The sequence below is a fragment of the Ranitomeya imitator genome, chromosome 4, assembly GCF_032444005.1.
Source record: "Ranitomeya imitator isolate aRanImi1 chromosome 4, aRanImi1.pri, whole genome shotgun sequence".
Classification (NCBI taxonomy): Eukaryota; Metazoa; Chordata; class Amphibia; order Anura; family Dendrobatidae; genus Ranitomeya; species Ranitomeya imitator.
Window position 1 is genome coordinate 484267363 of NC_091285.1, and position 21225 is coordinate 484288587.

Genomic DNA, 21225 nt, shown 5'->3' on the forward strand with positions numbered 1-21225 from the left:
AAGCGAGCTGGGCCCGCATAGAGTTCCCCGCGGCATATGGTGCCCTAATAATCTCTACAGTGAGATATACGCAAGCACCGGCATATCTGTCCAGAAGGTTTATGGGAATAGGCCATAGACATGGAACATTAACAGTAAAGGTTTCCAAATCGCCGGGGAGTCCCGGCCAATAACAGCAGTAGACACACATATAAATAAATAAATAAACCGAGCCTGCACAGAGAACCACGCGGCATGTGGTGGCTAGTACTAACAGCGGCGAGATCAATGCAGGCCTCGGCATACAGTGACAAGAACATAGCAGGCACTAGCATACCCGCGCCAGGAGGTGTCTAGGAGTAAGTCATATACATAAGACACCAGTCACCAAGCTGCGGTGTCCATAGTGCAGGTACCGAAAAAAACACTCACTCCAGAAATAACCGATGCCTAGCATCAATATGTGCTGACAGATCGCGCATACAGCAGCAATAGGCATGGGTACACATAGGCCGAACCCACACAAAAACATATGTGGCATGAGGTAACATGTAACCCACAACGGATAAATTCTCACAGGCATCTATATACCCAAGCCAGACAGAGTCTAGGGCTGAGCCACAGACCCTAGACATCAGTCTAAAATGTTACTTGCAAGACACGTAAGATACTGTTATGAACTTAATGTACACAAGCGCTAGATCTGCGCAAATGCCGATAGCCCATCACACTGACAGCACTTTGCCACATATCCCATACCCAGATAAAGCGTATGATAAAGCAACCGTAAAACCTTAAATAAAGGAAAAGAAGTATAACAGTTCAGAACATATAAAGCTTTTAATGTGATCATGAAATTCCCATGTTTGTAGAGTGCTTCAGTCATATTGTATGTGAAATTACCGAACTCACAATCCTATCTGGGTACTCACAGGACAGGAGCAGGTACAATTAAGTTAATACAACAAGCAAGCAAAGCAAGGTACATACAAAAGCCTATCCGTGAAAATTATTCAGTAGGCTGTCGAGAGGGGGTGTGAAGGTGACACCAGATTTGATATGTTATCCATGTAATTCAGATGGAATGATACAGGTAATCAAAGGAGACACCCTAAATAGAAACACAGTCTCAGTATAGGGACGTACAGACTAAATATCAGAACGCCCCTAGTCGCCAAAGAATGCATTGGTACTAGTGTTGAGCATTCCGATACCGCAAGTATCGGGTATCGGCCGATACTTGCGGTATCGGAATTCCGATACCGAGATCCGATATTTTTGTGATATCGGGTATCGGTATCGGAAGTGTAAAATAAAGAATTAAAATAAAAAATATTGTTATATTCACCTCTCCGGCGGCCCCTGGACATCAGCGGGAGGATCCGGCGTCCGGCACGGCTTCTTTGTTCAAAATGCGCGCCTTTAGGACCTGTGGTATGACGTCCCGGCTTCTGATTGGTCGCGTGCCGCCCATGTGACCGCCACGCGACCAATCAGAAGCCGCGACGTCATTCCTCAGCTAAAGTCCTAGAATGAGCGCCTTTTAGGACCTGAGGAATGACGTCGCGGCTTCTGATTGGTCGCGTGGCGGTCACATGGGCGGCACGCGACCAATCAGAAGCCGGGACGTCATTCCACAGGTCCTAAAGGCGCGCATTTTGAAGAAAGAAGCCGTGCCGGACGCCGGATCCTCCCGCTGATGTCCAGGGGCCGCCGGAGAGGTGAATATAACAATATTTTTTATTTTAATTCTTTATTTTACACTTTAATATGGATCCCAGGGCCTGAAGGAGAGTTTCCTCTCCTTCAGACCCTGGGATCCATGAGGATACATTCCGATACTTGATGTCCCATTGACTTGTATTGGTATCGGATATCGGTATTGGCGATATCCGATATTTTTCGGGTATCGGCCGATACTATCCGATACCGATACTTTCAAGTATCGGACGGTATCGCTCAACACTAATTGGTACACATGATTAAACTTGACACCGACACACGTACCCACTACCTACTACTAGCTTCAATATGCTGTCCATATAGATACCTGCTACTAACTGCAATATGCTGTCCATATAATCAAGATCAATAGGGGCAGATAACCTGAAACCCCACCACAGATGGAACGGAAACACAATATAGGGACATGACAACAGTATGTAAAATATGTGTACATGAAGTGCCCCTGGCAGCCACTGCGTCCATAAGGGCAAATTGAAAACCTATACAATGTCATAACCACCACCTAAAATCACATGGTCATATACACTTGTAGAAGCCGGTAAGCAGCAAATCCTCGTTAAGGCCCATCGGGTCCACACAGTTCATGTCAAAAATCCATTTTGATTCCCGTCTGAGCAATTCTGAGGTAATGTTGCCACCTCTAATATTAACGGGGACTTTGTCCAAACCACATATCCTTGTTCCGTTCCACAAAGAGTTATGCTCCGCGAGGTAGTGTGAGGCAACCGACGTTAGGGGCTTTCCTTTCATCTTATCCTTCTTTGCCGTAGTAATGTTAGAAAAGTGTTGCTGGATTCTTTTCCTTAGTTCTTGTGTTGTTTGCCCCACGTAAACCTTAGGGCACGGACAAACCAAGGCATAAACAAGATTCCTGGTCTTGCAGTTAAAGTATGTTCCAGGCGTAATCTGAAAAGGCAAAGAGGGTAACGTCACATTCGTGTCTCCCGCTGTAAACGGACAAATGTTGCAATTTCCACACGGGAAAGTGCCACGGAGACGGAATCCTCCATTAGTACTTACAGTGGGACGTTGGAAATGGCTGTGACTAAGACAATCTTTGAGATTCCTGGCTCTCCTTGCTATCAGATTGGGTTTGGGCGAGATATGTGGTACCAACTTGGACTCACTCAAAAGCAGACCCCAATACCTAGACAAGATATTACGTACATCATGCCATTGGTTGTTGAAGGGAGTGATAATCCCCAATGGTCTACCAGTGGCCTTGGTCCGGGGACACAGTAAGTTAACCCTATCCTGATCTCTGGCCTCGACATAAGCGCGCGAAATTACCTTGTTTGGGTAGCCTCTTTCTTTGAACCTCGACGTGAGTTCACGAGAATGTTTCAAAAAGTCCTCCTGTCGGGTACAGTTCCTCTTGACCCTATAGAACTGGCCCTCCGGTATCCCCTCTTTGAGATGCTGTGGGTGAAAGCTGGTGAAGTGCAACAGGCTGTTAGTCGCTGTAGGCTTACGGTACAGACTTGTGGTGATCTTGGAGTCCGTCAGATGAAGTTTGAGGTCCAGAAATTCAATCTCAGTTTGTGACATATGCGAAGTGAGGCGGATATTTCACGGGTTGTCGTTCAAGATCTCGATGAAGTGTTGGCATTCAACCAGGGTGCCTGTCCAGAGGAATAAAATGTCATCAATATAACGTAACCATTTGATAACATATGTTGAAAATCCCTCCAGTCAGTACACCCTGGTCATCTCCCACCAACCTAAAAATAGGTTGGCGTACGATGGGGCACACCGGGCACCCATAGCCGTCCCCCTCACTTGCCTGTAATACGCACGGTCAAAAACGAAGTAGTTTTGATTTAAAATGAACCAAAGTAGGTCCAAGAGGAAGGAGTCATGCCTTCTGTCCCCAGATGTACTTTGATCCAAAAAATAGGACACGGCTTTTGTTCCCAAATCGTGTCCAATGCAGGTGTAGAGTGACTCTACATCTAAAGTCACTAACCAGGTTCCAATGGGGACTGCCAAATCCTGGACTTGTTGTATCAGGGAGGTGGAGTCTCTGACAAAGGACTGTAAAGAGGCGACCAGGGGCTGTAGGAAAAAGTCGACATAAATACAGGGTCTTTCCAGTAGTCCACCTATCCCAGATATTATGGGCCTACCTGGGGGAGCTGCAAGGGACTTATGCACCTTAGGGAGCATGTAGTAGGTGGGAATTTTAGGGTGACCATTAAACATAAAGTCCCTCTTCCTTTTATTAATGATATTATTCATAAAAGCAGCCTCCAAGAGACGGAGTAGTTTAACCTGAAAGACATTGGAGGGGTCAGAGGGGAGAATCTGATAGCATTCGCGATTTAACAATTGGCGTCTGGCTTCTTTCAGATATGAATCTATTGGCCAGATGACCAAATTACCCCCCTTGTCCGCTTCGCGGATGACGAATTCTCGGTTGGAACCCAACCTAGCAATGGCGGCCTGTTCAGCCTTGCTGATATTTCTACCCCTGTTAGGATCCAGTTTCAATAGCTGTACCTCACGGATCACAGCATTAAAAAAGTTTTGTACCACTGGAAAGAGAAAAAGCGGGGGTAGCTTGTGAAGGCAACCTACCAGTGAACCTCCTCCTAGGACAACTCTCATCACCCTCCTCAAGCAAATCCAAGAGATCCATAAGGACCGATCTATCAGCCATGGGATGTTCATCCAAAATGGACGGTTGGTGGAATAGCAGCTTGAAGGTGAGTTGTCTGCAAAAGAGGTAGACATCTTTTATCACAGTAAACTTGTCAAGGCCACTGGTAGGGCAGAAGGACAGCCCTCTTTCCAGAACTGTGGTTTCCGCTTCAGACAAAACATACTTAGACAAATTCAAGATTTGCAGCTTACCCGGATCCACCCCAGGCTCCACCGAAATATCAGGAGTTAATATTTCTTGTTCGATCGGGTCTCCCGTCTGTAGCGAGGGGACCAAGCTCTGTAGTTCCAAGAGTACTTTTTTTCGGACCGTATCTCCTCCTATGACCCCTCCTGTTGCGCCTTCGATGTCGCTCAGTTCGGAGGATAAAAAATCATCGCTTGATGGTTGTTCTTGTGCCATACTGGAAGTTCCTTCAATAGGTACCTTATCACCCCCAGTTCTCTTGTTGCCTTTATGTACCCATTTGAAGGCCGGCCCATATTTAAAATCGAGCTGATCCCTTCTAAATTTAAGCTTTTTTCTATTAATGACATCCTTTTCAAAGGTGTCAATAGTTGACTTCAATTGAGCCTGAAACGGCTCCACCGCAGTTTTTTTTATCAAATTTGTCTAATTTCCCCTCACAAGTCTTGATCTTACTTTTTAACGACTCCAAGACAGCCCGGTCATGTGTCAACAACATATCAATAATAATATTGGAGCAGGTCAGTAGACCAGTCTCTCACGTCTTCTGAAATACCCCATCCGCCTCCCAGGCCGGGAAGATCTGCACCCTGAGACCCCTAGGGACAATTCCAACCTTTTTGTACTCTTCTAGTGTTTTCACATTCCACCAAGATTTGGTTAGAGATTTATGTAAATTGGTTAGCTCCCTAGCTACATACTGAAAATCACCTTCACCACATGTATTATTGATCTCCTCAAGACCACCAGAAAAAATGCCACTAACCTGACTACTCCACGCAGCTTCCCTGGCTGCCAAATCCATAATATCAAAAAAAGATATCTAAATATAATACATATACCCTAAAATAGGGCATAGATCAGTGTGCCAACACCCAGAAAATGTAGTGAGAAGAGCAACTACATATACAACAAGCACTAAAATACTAAGAAATGGGGGCACCACAGAATATACAGCATAGGGATCCAACCCTGACCTGAGAATATGAGCATACAAAATAACAGAAGAAAAAGCACAGGCCATATAAAATGGGGATCACCAGTCAGTAATGTCTTTCATCATTATTATTATAGGTTTTCTCCCCTTCTACATGTGTACAGGCATGTGCCATTTGTTTGGCATTAGTTTAATATGTGTTTTTAGATGTTTTTAATGTCTTTTTTCCCTGTGTTATACTTATTATACTTTAATAAAGCTGTGTTTTGGAATAAATTCTTTACTGACTGGTGATCCCCATTTTATATGGCCTGTGCTTTTTCTTCTGTTTTTTGAATATTACAACAATAAAAACATTTATGTAAAATCAAAAATAAACAAAAGTAGACATTTCGTATTGCCATATTCGAACAACCTGATCTAGAAAAATGTCCAACTAGTTAACCCTACAGTGAACACTGTGGGTGAAAAAAAGTAAAAAAAAAAAAAAAAAACAACAAAAACTATGCTTTATTATCATACCGCTGGAAAAAAAGTGGAATAAAACGATATAAAAAGACGAATTTAAGTAATAATGGTATAGCTGAAAACGTTATCTTGTCCCGCCAAAAAAAGCCACCCTACAGCTGTCAGCGGAAAAAAAAAAGTGGAATAAAAGAAACCTATAGTGCTTAGAATACAGAGAGGCAAAAACAATATTTTTTCTATAAAATTGTTTTTATTGTGAAGCAACAAAAACAAAAATTATATAAATATGGCATCGCTGTAATCATACTGACTGAAAGAATAAAGCTGCCTTAGCACTTTTACCACACGGTGAATGGCATAAAGAAAAAAAAAAGAAACAAATTTGAGTTGCTGTATTTTGTTCATTCTGCCTCCCAAAAATTGGAACAGAAAGTGATCAAAAAGTCAGGTGCCCGAAAATGGTTCCAATAAAAAACGTCAGCTCGTCCCGCAAAAAACAAGCCCTCAAATGACTCTGTTGACAGAAAAATTATAGCTCTCAAAATATAGCAATGCAAAAACTGTTCTAAGAAAAATGTTTTTAGTGTGTGATAGCAGCCAACTTAAAAAAAACTATAAAACTGGTATCGCTGTAATCGCACCGATGCAAAGAATAAAGTTGTCTAATAACTTACACCGCACAAGAAACAGCGTAAAAAAGAAACAAAATTCAGTTCATTCTGCCTCCCAAAGACCGCAGCAAGGCTCAGTGCACATTTATCCTGTGCTCTATGCTGAGAACTTATACCAGGGTTTGTAAATCTCTGAAATACATGATTCAGACGAAACCCTCAGCGGAAGATTCCTTATGATGAGGCAGATGGAGGCACTGTGGACACCGTATAGCCTATGATCTGGCGGTGTATCTTTTGTTGCGCACATAAGCACAGCCTACCACAGTTTTGTCCACTTCTGTAAAGCCGGATACCGCCGAAAAGAGGCCAAATGAAGTCCAGAGTAACTTCGCTGCCTTAAAGAATGGATCAGTCTGGGGTTTCATCAGATTAATGTATTTTGTAGATTTAGAAACAAACCACAATGTAAGTGCTCAGCGTAGAACAAAGGATAAATGTGATTGAAAATGTTCTGTACCCCAAAATGCCACCAATAAAACCTTCTACTCAACCCACAAAAAAACACAACAAATCTTCACTCAGGTTTGTCATCTGTTAACAGAAATATAGGGGTCTCCGCATTACTGGTAGAACAAAGGCTCTTAAAGTGACGTGGGGTATCCCAGTGTTCAGGCAAAATTGCACAACAAATTGTAAGGTCCATTTTCTCCTGTTGTCCTTATGAAAATGAAAACTATGGGGCTAAAACAAAATTTCTGTGGAAAAAACATTTTTAATTTTCAAGGTCCAATGTTTTAAAGTTCTGTGATGTCTAGTGATGCGCACTACACTTCTAGATAAGCTCCTTGAGGGGTGTAGTTTACAAACAGGTCACTTGTGGGGGGTTTCCACTTTTTAGACACATCTGGGGCTCTCCAAACACAACATGGCGTCCGCTATTTATTCCAGGCAATTTTGCACTCAGTCAAATAGCAATCCTTCCCTTCTGAACCCTGTGTATTGGCGTACGCAAGAGAAATTCCACAACAAATTGTATGGTCTATTTTCTCCTGTTACCTTTGTGAAAATGAAAAATGTGGAACTAAAGCAACATTTTTGTTGGAAAAAGACAAAAGTGTGGTTTTCAGCACCTTGAGTGGTGCAGTTTTTAAATTGTCACTTTTGAGTATTTTCTTTGTTACAGGCCCTTCAAAGTCACTTCAAATGTGATGTGCGCCCTAAAAAATAGGTTTTGTAAATTCTTGGAAAAATGTAAAATTGCTGATAAACTTTTATCACTTCTAACTTCCTAACAAAAAAAGATGTTTCAAAAATGATGCTGATCTGAAGTAGACATGTAAAAATGTTACTTATTAATTATTTTGTGTGATATAACTATCTGATTTAAAGTGCATCAAAAATTCAAACTTTGAAAATTGTGAAATTTTCGGTCAAATTTTTTATATTTTCATAAACGCAAATCATATCCACCAAAATTTACCACAGTCATGAAAAACCAATCTCTGAATCTGTGGGATCTGTTGAAAAGTCATGGGAAGCCATCTGCTTGTTATAGCTTTGCACCTTTATGTATACTGTGAGGAAGAGATCGGTGTTACATGTAGGGGGTCGCTGTGTGTCCCCCCCTCAGGATGCGCACAAAGGCGTATTGAGGCCATGGGAGTGAATTGCAGTCACAGGCGTAGCTATAATTGCAGTGTGGAATAAAAAGTGAGTTTTGGTTCTGGGCATCCTATGTGTCCTGAGCAGATTTAGGGAAAACCTGCTCTGGGCTTTTGTGTTTTGAAACAGACTGCAGGATGGTAGTCATGCAGTCCGTTCCATTCCTGGCTGGGTTTTCCATGTGGCTGAAGGCCACAGGTTCCTTGTAAAAAACTCTGAAACAAAGGGTTGGATGTGTCAGGATCAGAGTCCGTGTCAGTTTGATGTTTGTAAGAGTGCAGAGCAGAAGGCTCTCCAGAGCTCTACCTGTGTGAAACAACATGGGCCACCAGAGCCAAACAGCCAAGGGAGCTGAAAGGCCTTGCACCCATAGCGTACACAGCGGTGCAGTCGCTCACGGTCATAAAGGTGGACTGGCGTGTTTATCGGCTGCTATCCGGAGGATATTGTGTACTGTGTTTTGCTGTGAACTTTGCTGGGTCACTTGCTCATCACTGCATAGTGTGCTACCACTGCACTACAATATGTAATTATTATAATTGAAATAATCAAACTAATGGATCGGAGGTAGAAATCACCATTACATTTTACATTGCAGCTTTTTATTCCAATATTGCAGAAGAGTCATCAAAAATACAAATCTAGAGAGAATGTACAGAAATAGTTTGTTCTCCTATAGGTACCATGAATTATAATGTATTGTGCAGGTGCATACAGTCGTGCACCCGACTCTTATCAAGCACAGTATTCAGAGAGTGATTCCTGTACATGCCACAAGTACCCAGGTGTTCTGAAAACTGCTGAGAGACAGGGTAGTGGTAACATGGCGCCATTTCATAGGATGGTCGTACGGCACCATATTCACTGGAGGTCGTTCTGAACAGGATGCTTCCTTGTCTGGCCTGGAATACGTTGCTTGTGGAAGTCCTGGGATTCATGGTACAGGAGAACACAGGGTTACCAAGGATCATGCAGGAAGATTCGCTATTCTCCTTCTTCTGGGTTTCGGGAAGGACAGGTGACCCTTGGAATGAAGACATTTTCTTCCAGTGAATTAAAAGTCTATATTAAGAAAAGACAGAAATATGAAAGAAGTAAAATTATTGAGATAAAATAAACATTTGTTTGTCATGTTAGTGCACTGATGGGAATATACTAGGAGGGGCAGCTTTTCTATGTCCGCAACACCACAAAGAACCCCCCCTAAAAAAAGACTGCAAGGTAAGTGAAACAGGAACATGCCAAAGGCCCCCTTAGGCTGTATGCACGTCGCGTTTTTGTCACAAAAACCGGTTTCCTGATGCTAGCAAAGTGAACAAGAATCCTGAAGCCTCATTAACACGTTGCTTATTTGTGATGTGCAGATTTACATCTGTAATATGTCATTCTTACAGCGTTCTTGCTGCAGATTTCACCCATAATGATTGAGGAAAAATCTGCATCAAAAATGTGCGTTTCTGCTGCGTTTTTCCTGTCAAGAGTTGCAGACATTTCTACACCAAATACTTAAAGTGTGCACGTACCCTTACAGTGTGGGCCAATGATATGTGACATCATTTTCTTACACCATTGCTCCGATTGTACCAACCCCTTAACGCCGAAGCCGGTTTTCACCTTTCTGACAAAGCCCTATTTTTCCAATCCAATGTGTCACTTTATGTGATAACTCTGGAGAGCCTCTTCCAATTCCAGTGATACTTAGATTGTTGGTTTTTTTTGTGACACATTGTACTTCATTATAGTGGTAATTTTAGGCTGACTCAATGTGCGTTTATGAAAATATCAGAAAATTGGCAGGAAATTTATAAACATTTGCAATTTTTACACTTTGAATTTTTCTGACTTAATAAAAAAAAAAATGGCACCCCTTGACGTATTCAAAACATCATTCAGGAAGTTTGTTAACCCTTAGGCTAGGTTCATATTGCGTTCGTGCAATCCGTTTAGCGCCTAGCGCTAGCAGATTGCGCTAACGCAATGTTGTTTTATGTGGTCGCGTTAAACGTCCCCGCTCTCGCAGACCTGCCGAAAATGGCACGCGCTAGTGATGCACGTCCCCATTGCTGTTAATGGGCGCGCTAACGGACGCGTTGCACGGCGTTAATTTCGCCGTGCAACGCTGTCCGTTAGCGCGGTCACATTAACGCAATATGAACCAAGCCTTAAAATGCGACAAAGAAATGAATGCAAAGTGGAATGAAAAAGTAAACAATGATAGTCTTTGAACAAACATGTTACTTTAGCCTCAAAATGTTCATTTCCACAATATGTAATGAGAGAAAGAGCTCCCAAAAATGTGTTAAGTAATGTCTACTGGAACACGATGATATTTGTGGTGTTTGGGCACACGGCAGGGCACTGAAAAGCGAGGGCACTGTTTGACAAATTTGGCTGAAATTAACTGCAGACACCTCGCATCAGCAGATCCCTCAAGGGGCCGAATTAACAGAAACCTCCCACGTGTGACCCCATTTTGGAAACTGCACCCCCCTCAAGTTATCCATCTAATGGTGTGGTGACCTTCTTGGACACACAGATGCTTCACAAATCGTTTACAACATTGGGACGTGAAAATTAAAAATGATGTGTTTTCCACAAAAATTATGTTTCAGACCCAAAATTTCCCTTTTCATTAAGGCAGCGGGAAAAGATTTTGGGTGCTATGCCGCATTAACACAGCATCCAAAGGGGTGTGAGGAGCCTTATGAACCCACAGGTGCTTCCCCAAATCAGAAGCGTATCTAGGGTTTCTGGCACCTGGGGCAAGAATACATTTTGGCGCCCCCCCAGGACATATGCAATTTGCACACTTAGTCATGTACCGACGAGCTCCTCTCCCTAATGCTCTCAATGTTCAGTGAAAAACTGAGAGAAGCAGAAGAGAAGCTCGTTGTCACAGGACAATAAGTGTGAAAGTCGCATATGAGTGAAGTGTCCATGTGACGACTACTGGAAGCTGCAGAGCTGAGTCCTGACATCGCAGCTTCTGAATTCTCACAACTAATGCACTGCACACTTTTAGGATTCTCCCTTGCCGGTGGACAGTCATGTCAGCACAAGCATGTGATTTGTATACTTCTGACCACATTCCAACTAGACTCTCTCAGTTCATTTTCATTGACTGAGGTCACACATGTCTAGTCAGCACGTGACCGCATGTATCTAAATCGCCAGCACGAGAGAATCCTGACAGCGTGCAGTGCGCACTGTCAGAACTCAGAAGTCTGCAGTCACAAAGAATGACTGCAGACTGATTACAAACCTGGACATCCCCTTTAATGCTCCTAACATAAATAAAAACATGAGAGTTAGTATCACAAATAACATTTACATCCAGGTACCTTATAGATGACGTCGTCTCTGGAGTCGTTCTCCTTTTCTTCATCTTGTCCAGACCCCATGATGAGTTTTCTCATCCACAGCCGTCTTGCAGAAAATCTACAAGTGTCATTAAAATGCTCCTGAATAAAAAATTGCCCCTCGCTATATTGTCTGCACAAAATATGACCCCCACACTGTCCCTCTTATGGTACATGCTCTTCACACTGACCTCTCCTTTCCATACCAGCCCCCATTTCACACTGTCCTCTCACACTGTGTCCCCCTATAGGGCTCAGTATTTATACTGTACTCTCTCATCACACTCCCCCTCCTTGGTATACTGTCCCCTCCTGGCTGTGTCCTTACACTGTCCCCCCATGCTACGCCCCCACTACTCAGTTTCTATTCTGTGCCCACTGACTTTTCTCCCCCCATACTGTCTCCTCTCCTCACACTATTCCTCTCCCTCCTCCTACTGTCTCCTCTCACATCCCTCCTGTTCGCCATACTGTCTCCTCATATATTTACCCCTTCACTTTCTATACTGCCTGCTCACCTGACTCCCCATACTGTGTCTGCACACATCCCATCACCCTCACTCCCTGTACTCTGTCCGCATACATTTTTCACATCGATACTCATACTGTGTCCACATACATTCCCCCGATCACTCCTCATACTGTCTGCACCCATCCCCATAGTGTTTCCTCAGATATTACCCCCATTCTCCTGTACTGATTCCTCATATATGCCCATTATTTTCCTCTACCCCACTCCATCATTGCTCTCTTCACCTCCTCCATCTTTGCCTTCTCCACCACCACCCTATAATTTCCCATTCCACCACCTCCATCATTTCCTCCTTTGCCTTTTCCACCATATACATCATTTTCTCTCCCCCCACCGTTGCCCTTTCCACGACATCATCATTGTCCTTTCCGCCGCCATCACCATACTTGCCCATTCCACCACCTCCATCATTTTCTCCCCCTCCAATATCATCAGTGTGCTTTCCACCACCACCATCCTTGTCCATTCTACCACCTCCATCATTTCTTCCCCCCTCATTATTGCCCTTTCCACCACCTCCATGATTTCCTCCTCCCCACCATCATTGCATTCTCTCCCCCCACCACCATTATTGCCCATTCCAATTTCCATCTCCATCAATGCCTCCCCCATCAATGCCCATTCTACCACCTCCATCATTTCCTCCCCCCACCCCCATCATTGCCCATTCCACCTCCATCATTTCCCCCTCCATCCCAATTATTGCCCTCTCCCCGTCAGCCCCATCATTGCCCCCCCTCCCCCCCCCCTGGATACGCCACTGCCCCAAACATTAGAATGCTGGATTGTGGAAATGAAAAATTACATTTCTTTTCCAAGAAAATGTTGTCTTATCCCCAAATTTTTCGTTATTACAAGGGGCAATAGGCGTAAGGCTATGTGCGCACGTTCAGGAATGTCAGCAAAATTTTCCTGAGCAAATCCGGACTCCTATCGCAGGAAATCCGCTCACGTTTTTTTTGTATTTTTTTTCCGGAGGTATACAATAATATAGCGGCAAATCCGCAAATTTTCCGCAAAATTAATGATCATGCTGCATTTTTTTTATGTGTTTCTTTGGCGGAAAAAAAAGCAGCATGGGCACAAAAATTGCCGAATGCATTAAAATGATGAGATACTTAATGTAAGCATTTTTTAAGTGTTTCGCAGTGGAAAACCACTGAAAAAACGCAAACAAAAAATGCAAAAAATCCTGAATGTGGGCACATAGCCTTAGGCCGGCATCACACTGCCATGTTTTACGGACGTAAGAGAGGTGCTGAAAATACGGATTGCATTCGGTACAATGCTTCTCTATGCCCCAGCTCCTATCAGCCATATTTTACTGATCCGTATTATACGGTCTTCTACAGCAGTAGAAAAACGCAGCATGCAGCGTTTGTCACCGTATTGCGCAAAAAATATGCCAATGAAAGTCTATGGGGGCCAGAAAAATACGGATTACACACGGACCAGCAGTGTGACTTGCGAGAACTACGCAGCGGTGTTCTATAGAAAAGCCGGCAACTCAGTGCGGTGTACAGTAAAATCACACTGACAGGTTACAATAGAATAGCTAAAATAAATGTCTACACATAGTATAGGGATATATATATATATATATGTCAGTGAGACACATATGTATATATATTAATATTTCATACAGCGCTAGATAGCTTAAAAGCCGGTAATTTAGTTGCCGGCTTTTGCCATCTCCTTCCCAAACCCGACATGATATGAGACATGGTTTACATACAGTAAACCATCTCATATGCCTTTTTTTTGCATATTCCACACTACTAATGTTAGTAGTGTGTAAGTGCAAAATTTGGGTGCTCTACCTATTAATTTAAAGGGTTAAATCACGGAAAAAATTGGCGTGGGCTCCCGCGCAATTTTCTCCGCCAGAATGGTAAAGCCAGTGACTGAGGACAGATATTAATAGCCTGGAGAGGGTCCATGGTTATTGCCCCCCCCGGCTAAAAACATCTGCCCCCAGCCACCCCAGAAAAGGCACATCTGGTAGATGCGCCTATTCTGGCACTTGGCCAGGCTCGAGTTCATATGAGGACATCCAGCAGAGGGCGCATCACCGCAACTGAAGGTAACTACAGGTCATTGACCTACATTCCATTCATTCACTGGGGTTTTACTGGCATGAGCACAGCTGCATTAGCAGGCTCCTGCTTGTAAGATGGATTTACAGCGTGGGACGAGTCTGATCATCGGAAGGTATGGGATATTGTTGTTTTTTTATTTTACCTTTTTTACAGAGCGAGGGTCTTCAGGTGGATTACCAGTGTAATAAACTATTCCAACAACCTGTGTATTTATTTCATTAAAATACTTTGTAATAATGTGTGTGTTTTTTAACCATTTCATACTATTGGATTAATAATGGATAGGTGTCATAATTCACGCCTCTCCATTATTAATCTGGCTTAATGTCACCTTACAATAGCAAGGTGACAATAACCCTTCATTACCCCATATCCCACCGATACACGGGAATGGGAAGAGAGTGGTTAAGTGCCAGAATAGGCGCATCTTCCAGATGTGCCTTTTCTGGGGTGGCTGGGGGCAGATGTTTTTAGCCAGGGGGGCCAATAACCATGGACCCTCTCCAGGCTATTAATATCTGCCCTCAGTCACTGGCTTTACCATTCAGGCGGAGAAAATTGCGCGGGAGCCCACGCCAATTTTTTCTGTGATTTAACCCTTTAAATTAATAGCTAGAGCGCCCAAATTTTGCATATACACACTACTAACATTAGGGATATGAGATGGCTTACTGTATGTAAACCATGTCTCATATCATGTCGGGTTTGAGAAGGAGATAGGAAAAGCTGGCAATTGAATTACCGGCTTTTAAGCTATTTAGCGCTGTATTATATATACAGTGGGGCAAAAAAGTATTTAGTCAGTCAGCAATAGTGCAAGTTCCACCACTTAAAAAGATGAGAGGCGTCTGTAATTTACATCATAGGTAGACCTCAACTATGGGAGACAAACTGAGAAAAAAAAATCCAGAAAATCACATTGTCTGTTTTTTTAACATTTTATTTGCATATTATGGTGGAAAATAAGTATTTGGTCAGAAACAAAATTTCATCTCAATACTTTGTAATATATCCTTTGTTGGCAATGACAGAGGTCAAACGTTTTCTGTAAGTCTTCACAAGGTTGCCACACACTGTTGTTGGTATGTTGGCCCATTCCTCCATGCAGATCTCCTCTAGAGCAGTGATGTTTTTGGCTTTTCGCTTGGCAACACGGACTTTCAACTCCCTCCAAAGGTTTTCTATAGTGTTGAGATCTGGAGACTGGCTAGGCCACTCCAGGACCTTCAAATGCTTCTTACGAAGCCACTCCTTCGTTGCCCTGGCGGTGTGCTTTGGATCATTGTTATGTTGAAAGACCCAGCCACGTTTCATCTTCAATGCCCTTGCTGATGGAAGGAGGTTTGCACTCAAAATCTCACGATACATGGCCCCATTCATTCTTTCATGTACCCGGATCAGTTGTCCTGGCCCCTTTGCAGAGAAACAGCCCCAAATCATGATGTTTCCACCACCATGCTTTACAGTAGGTATGGTGTTTGATGGATGCAACTCAGTATTCTTTTTCCTCCAAACACGACATGTTGTGTTTCTACCAAACAGTTCCAGTTTGGTTTCATCAGACCATAGGACATTCTCCCAAAACTCCTCTGGATCATCCAAATGCTCTCTAGTAAACTTCAGACGGGCCCGGACATGTACTGGCTTAAGCAGTGGGACACGTCTGGCACTGCAGGATCTGAGTCCATGGTGGCGTAGTGTGTTACTTATGGTAGGCCTTGTTACATTGGTCCCAGCTCTCTGCAGTTCATTCACTAGGTCCCCCCGCGTGGATCTGGGATTTTTGCTCACCGTTCTTGTGATCATTCTGACCCCACGGGGTGGGATTTTGCGTGGAGCCCCAGATCGAGGGAGATTATCAGTGATCTTGTATGTCTTCCATTTTCTAATTATTGCTCCCACTGTTGATTTCTTCACTCCAAGCTGGTTGGCTATTGCAGATTCAGTCTTCCCAGCCTGGTGCAGGGCTACAATTTTGTTTCTGGTGTCCTTTGACAGCTCTTTGGTCTTGACCATAGTGGAGTTTGGAGTCAGACTGTTTGAGGGTGTGCACAGGTGTCTTTTTATACTGATAACAAGTTTAAACAGGTGCCATTACTACAGGTAATGAGTGGAGGAAAGAGGAGACTCTTAAAGAAGAAGTTACAGGTCTGTGAGAGCCAGAAATCTTGATTGTTTGTTTCTGACCAAATACTTATTTTCCACCATAATATGCAAATAAATTGTTAAAAAAACAGACAATGTGATTTTCTGTATTTTTTTTTCTCAGTTTGTCTCCCATAGTTGAGGTCTACCTATGATGTAAATTACAGACGCCTCTCATATTTTTAAGTGGTGGAACTTGCACTATTGCTGACTGACTAAATACTTTTTTGCCCCACTGTATATGTGTCTCACTGACACACACACACATATATATATATATACACATATACACACTAGATTGTGGCCCGATTCTAACGCATCGGGTATTCTAGAATATGCATGTCCCCGTAGTATATGAACAATGATGATTCCAGAATTCGCGGCAGACTGTGCCCGTCGCTGATTGGTCGAGGCAACCTTATGACATCATCGTCGCCATGGCAACCATTATGACATCTACGTCGATACTGTGCCCGTCGCTGATTGGTCGAGGCGAATTCGCGGCAGACTGTGCCCGTCGCTGATTGGTCGAGGCAACCTTTATGACATCATCGTCGCCATGCTGTGCCCGTCGCTGATTGGTCGAGGCCTGGTGGCCTCGACCAATCAGAGACGCGGGATTTCCAAGACAGACAGAAAAACCCTTAGACAATTATATATATCGACTAGATTGTGGCCCGATTCTAACGCATCGGGTATTCTAGAATATGCATGTCCCCGTAGTATATGGACAATGATGATTCCAGAATTCGCGGCAGACTGTGTCCGACGCTGATTGGTCGAGGCAACCTTTATGACATCATAGTCGCCATGGCAACCATTATGACATCTACGTCGATACTGTGCCCGTCGCTGAATCAGAAACGTGGGATTTCTACGTCCTTTATGACATCATCGTCGCTGTGCCCGTTGCTGATTGGTCGAGGCCGCCAGGCCTCGACCAATCAGAGACGCGGGATTTCTACGTCGATGCTGTGCCGGTCTCTGATTGATTGGTCGAGGCCGTCAGACCTCGACCAGAGAGCCGGGATTTCCAGGACAGACAGACAGAAAGACAGACAGACAGACAGACGGAAAAACCCTTAGACAATTATATATATATAGATAGACTAGATTGTGGCCCGATTCTAATGCATCGGGTATTCTAGAATATGCATGTCCCCGTAGTATATGGACAATGATGATTCCAGAATTCACGGCAGACTGTGCCCGTCGCTGATTGGTCGAGGCAACCTTTATGACATCATCGTCGCCATGGCAACCATTATGACATATACGTCGATACTGTGCCCGTCGCTGAATCAGAAACATGGGATTTCTATGTCCTTTATGACATCATCGTTGCTGTGCCCGTTGCTGATTGGTCGAGGCCGCCAGAGACGCGGGATTTCCAGGACAGACAGGCAGACAGACAGACGGAAAAACCCTTAGACAATCTATATATATAATTGCCTAAGGGTTTTTCCGTCTGCCGCCAGGCCTCGACCAATCAGCGACGGGCACAGCGACGATGATGTCATAAAGGACGTAGAAATCCCGCGTTCCTGAGATATGTCACACAAAATACTTTGGAAGTAACATTTCCCACATGTCTACTTTACATCAGCACAATTTTGGGTAAAAAAAAAAATATTTAGTGAGTTACAAGGGTTAAAAGTTGACCAGCAATTTCTCATTTTTACAACACCATTTTTTTTTTCTAGGGACCACGTCACATTTGAAGTCATTTTGAGGGGTCTATATGATAGAAAATACCCAAGCGTGACACCATTCTACAAACTGCACCCCTCAAGGTGCTCAAAACCACATTCAAGAAGTTTATTAACCCTTCAGGTGTTTCACAGGAATTTTTGGAATGTTTAAATAAAAATGAACATTTAATTTTTTTTTCACAGAAAATTTAATTCAGCTCCAATTTGTTTTATTTTACCAAGGGTAACAGGAGAAAATGGACCCCAAAAGTTGTTGTACAATTTGTCCTGAGTACCTGGATACCCCATATGTGGGGGTAAACCACTGCGCATGGCAGAGCTCGGAAGGGAAGGAGCGCCATTTGACTTTTCAATGCAAAATTGGCTGGAATTGAGATGGGACACCATGTTGCGTTTGGAGAGCCACTAATGTGCCTAAACATTGAAACAGTATATCACACTTTGCTGTGCACTGTGCTCTGAGCAGGCACTGGTAAGCCACCTCCCTGCAGGACCCGGATGCAGCCCCCGGATGCAGCCCCCGCGGCCATTTTGGATCCGGAGCCTGCAGGGAGAAGAAGGTAGGAGACTCAGGGAAGCACGCAGGGAGCTCCCTCCCTTCGCGATGCTTTCCTATACCGCCAAAACACTGCGATCATGTTTGATCACAGTGTGCCGGGGGTTAGTGTGCCGGGGGCGGTCCGTGACCGCTCCTGGCACATAGTGCCGGATGTCAGCTGCAATAGTCAGCTGACACCCGGCCGCGATCCCCCCGTGAGCGCGGCTGATCGCTATGACGTACTATCCCGTCGGGCATACGGGCCCACCCCACCTCGACGGGATAGTACGTCTAATGTCAGAAAGAGGTTAAATGAGTTGTCTAGGATTTACCAATTGATTACCTACCTCAATATGAGATCGGTGGGGGTCGGACACCCGCACCAATCATCTGATAAGTATTCTATTTTTCCGTTGATAGACGGCAGATGTGAATAGAGACTTGTTTTTTTGCGGGCTGAGTTGACATTTTTTTAGTGCTTTTTGGAGAACATATCAGTTTTTATTCTGCTTTTTAGGAGCAAATAAGCAGCAATTAAAGTATGATTTGTCTTCTTATTTTTACACGGTTCGCCATGTGGTAAAAGTGGTGATGTGACCTTATTATTCAGGTCAGTATGATTACAGTGATGCCACGATTATACAATTTGTTTCTGTTTCCTTTTCCACACTAATAACACTTGTATTAGAAAAATACCGTAGTTTTTTTTTGTGCATCTCCAAATAATGAGAGCTATAACTTTATATATAGTTTTTGGCAGAGAGAGCTTGTTTGGGTTTTTATGAGGGATGACTTGCAGTTTTTGTAGGTACAATTTTGAACTACCTAACATTCTTTATTTTTGGGTAGCAAAGTGAACAAAAAAAACAGCAACTCATGAATTGTTTTTAGTGTTTTAACAACGTTCACCGGGAGGGAAAAGTTATAAGCAAACATTTTTCTTCCACTCAGTAATATTGCATTGATACCACATTAATACTGTTTTTTAATGTTTTGCACACTAAAAACTATTTTTTGTAAAGATTTTTTTTTTGCAGTGCCAGCCAAATTCTGATAGCTATAATTTTTTACATTTTTCCCAACAGAGCCAAACTAGAGCTTGTTTTTTGTGGAAGGAGATGACCTTTTAAGTGATACCATTTTTTTTAATACATTACAAAGTTATTACTTTTTTTAATCATATTTCTGTGTGTTATTATGATGAAAAGTTATATTTTTGAAGGGTTTTTATTTATTCTTTTATGGTGTCCACCATAGGATAGTTTTATAGATCAGGATAATAAGAGTTTTATGGATCAGGGCAATCTGGACATGGTGATACCAATTATGTGTACTTTTTTTGGTTGTTTTTTTTAAATTAGAAACAGTTTTTAGTTGCAAAACATTTTTCCACATTTATTTTTCATAATTTTACACTTTTTTTTTTTAAACTGTGTTCCAGTACAGGATTTCAGCTTTCACCTGTCTGACTGCTGGCCTAATACCCTGCAATGCTTATTCAAAGCGGGTTTTTAGACCGGTCATACTCTGTCACTTGACACAGACAGTAAACATGTAAGCCCTGCCTAACAGGTCACTGAAAGTGGTGACCCTCCAAGGCCATTACTCAGAATGGGGTCATAATGGCAACCTTTGGCACCAAGCAACCATCTAGATGCCGCTGTCTCTTATTATATACAGTCATCTCCTCTCCACGTGCTTTCCTCCTGGTCTATGGCCTTTTATTCTGTGTACAGCCCCATTCCTTTTCACCTGTTATTTCTAACATCGAGAGAAATGGAAGAGGGGAGCAGGAGCTCTGACAAATCTACATCTCTGAAGATCACTCTGTTGGAAAATTGCTAGGCATATTTTAAAATAGACTATTTAGGGTATGTGCACACGCTGCGGATCCGCAGTGATTTTGAAGCTGCGGATCTGCAGCTGTTTTCCATGCGTTGTACAGTACCATGTAAACCTATGGAAAACAAAAACCGCAGTGCACATGCTACGGAAAAAACGCACAGAAACGTAGTGTTGCTTATTTCGCAGCAAGTCAATTCTTTGTGCGGATTCCGCTACGGTTTTCACCTGCTCCATAATAGGAATCCGCAAGTGTAAAACCGCAGGTGGAATCCGCAAAAAAACCGCGGTAAATCCGTGGTAATTCCGCAGTGCGGTTTACCTGCGGATTCACAAAAACAGGTGCGGAAAAATCCGCAAACATCCCACCTACGTGTGCACATACCCTTAAAAGTATCTTAACTTTGCATTCTAGAAGGTGTAGTGCACCGGGTTGGTGGCGTGCGACAGATAGGCAGGGACCACAGAAAGTTCAACATAAATGGAGTCTTCATTTTTAGAACTTACACATAGGAGTGATGTCCTCTGGATCGCAGTCGGGTTTCCATAAACACAGTCCAGAACTCAAAACCCTTTGTCATGGACAATGGCACTGCTGTAACCCCTGGGTGCGTAAGACGCTTTGAGTTCCCTGGCTCTGTGTTATCTCCACACACAGCTGGGTTGCACAGAGCCTCCTACTCTGCAGCTTGCAAACTCCAAAAAGACACACCCAAGGCAAAACTGATAGATTTAAATGGAATC